The sequence below is a fragment of the Octodon degus genome, unplaced genomic scaffold, assembly GCF_000260255.1.
Source record: "Octodon degus isolate 3935 unplaced genomic scaffold, OctDeg1.0 scaffold00020, whole genome shotgun sequence".
Classification (NCBI taxonomy): domain Eukaryota; kingdom Metazoa; phylum Chordata; class Mammalia; order Rodentia; family Octodontidae; genus Octodon; species Octodon degus.
Window position 1 is genome coordinate 6,110,620 of NW_004524596.1, and position 2,465 is coordinate 6,113,084.

Below are 2,465 nucleotides of genomic sequence, written 5' to 3' on the forward strand. Positions count from 1 at the left end.
TGAGGCGGCAAATATGAGGATTCTCTTGATTGTGATTTCACAAGTATATGCATGTATGAAAACTCATGACACTGGATACTTTATTTATTTATTTATTTATTTATTTATTTATTGTATTTTTTTAGTGAAGGACCTACAGGGTGTTCAGGGTCTCACTATTAGATCAGACTCGTAGTGATCCGCCTGTTTACAGCCTCCCAAGAGCTGGGATTACAGGCATGTACCACCACGCCCAGTCTCAATTGCCATCTTAGTGTGTGTATTGTTTCATTAATGAATTCTTTTATAATTTTTTTAAAATTTGGTACAGGGTCTCACTACACAGCTCAGACTTACAGTGATCCTCCTGTCTCAGCCTCCCTAGGTCTGGGATTACAGGCTTGCGCCACCACACCAAGTTCTCGGGGCAGTACTGCATGTGCTGCTGGGGATCAAACCCAGATCCTTGCACTTGCCAGGCAGGCACTTAGACCACTGAACTATCTCCCCAGCCTCATTAATGAATTCTTAAGTGAGACTGAGTCTTTTTCTTTTCTTTCTGGGTGCATAGAAGTTTGTATAATGACTACAAATAATTTTCTTTTAATATTAATTTTGTGTCCTGTCTTATTAAGTGCTTTTCTAACATTGGTTCAATGTCAATGCAGTAAAAGTTAAAATTAAATTAACTTTGGAGATATCCAAGAAAGTTCTAGCAAATCACCAGGAGTTCATAACCATACTTTGAGAAGTGTTATTTTTGCTTTAGTAAAGTGGTGTCACTTTCAAGGTGGGACCATGTGCATACTCTGTGGAGATCTGTTTTACATCCTATACATCCCGGTATAGAATGTATATGACCATTTCTTTTGTGAGAGTGTTGTCACTCAGTATAAAGCTGTTTTTTTTCTGTGATATGAAAACAGGGCCTATAAATTTTAATTAAAATGTAGAAGTATGAGATATCTTCCAGGGGCTGGCCAAATAACTCAGAGGAATAAAGTGCCTGCAAGCAGGTGCAGGGGCCTGGGGTTTGGTCCCCAGGCCTGCTGGGCTGGCCCAGTCCCTGGGCACGCTGAGACAGCAATTCAGACAGGGTGTGGGGGCACATGCTTGTAATCCCAGCTCTTGGGAGGCTGTGAACAGGCGGGTCACTAGGAGTCTGATCTAGTAGTGAGACCCTGAACACCCTGTAGACTCTTCCCTAAAATACAAAAAAAAAAAAAAAAAAAAAAAAAAGATATCTTCTATGGGGAAAGTTTGAAGAAAGGAAAAGTTGTGGAAAAAATACCCACAGACATAAAGGATTTCTAAAAGTTTCTAGAATGAAGGAAGGAACGGAATGAGTGAAAGGAAGTATAAGCATATGTTTAGTGAAACAGACAGAAGAAATGTGAAGGTAATTACAGATGAAGTTGGGTTGGACTTGTAGATTTGTGGAAAGCTGTCACAAAAGCCCATGAGAGTGAAAATCAATACACCCAGCATCACTTAGCACTTGAAATGTTTTAGATTTGTATGAGATCCTGGGTATGATTACATTTGTGGTAGATTCTGTGGGGTACTATTCAGCTGTGCCTTTAGGGAAGGGCCATTCCAGCTGTTGGAATGGTGCTGACTGAAGATCTCTTGGGAGCGCAGTGCTGCTCACTGAAGCAGGGAGATACAGTGCAGCCATTCTGGCCTATCACCAGCTAACACTCACAGGTCAGGTCAGCTCTGTGCTTCCCGCGGGGCTCACTTCCTGCAACTTCTCCCTCCGCCTGGTTTTGTTCCTCCTTCCTCCCACAGAGCTTCATCCCAAGGCAATCCCCTAAGACACATCCTGCTTGCTAGATTGTCAGACAGTCAGCTTCCTGTAGATCCCACACTATAACAGTTTCATAATGATCTAAATATGCCCCAAACTGGAGAACTCTAAGGAACAGAAAATTGTCATCAAATTATGTGTTGCCTTTTTTAGTTTGATTGTTCTCATATTTCTTATTTTGACTCATTCATACTTAGCATGATATTATGGCTCACATTTTGTTTCATAAGATTTGCAGTTTTCAACTCTCTTACAGGAATCATGTTGTGAAAATATAAAAAGGTAATAAGGGTAAGAAAAACGGGTTCTTTATTACCCTCAAGAAACCCACTATCAGGGCCAGGGAGATAGCTCAGGAGAATGTGTTTGCCTGGCAAGCGCAAGGTTGTGAGTTCAATTCACAGTACAGAAAGAAAGAAGAAAGAAAGAAAGAAAGAAAGAAAGAAAGAAAGAAAGAAAGAAAGAAAGAAAGAAAGAAAGAAACCCACTATTTCAAGGTTGGCCTAGCTAGCAGAAAAAGTGATAAACTGGAATATGCGCTAGTGGTTTTGTTCTGAATATTGATCCAATAGAAAGTTCCGGTTTCTGAAGATTAGAACTGTCCTTAGTTGAAATAAAGAAGCTATTCAATGTTATTTAAGCCTGGATATTTAAACTGTCACTCAAAACTCTCAGA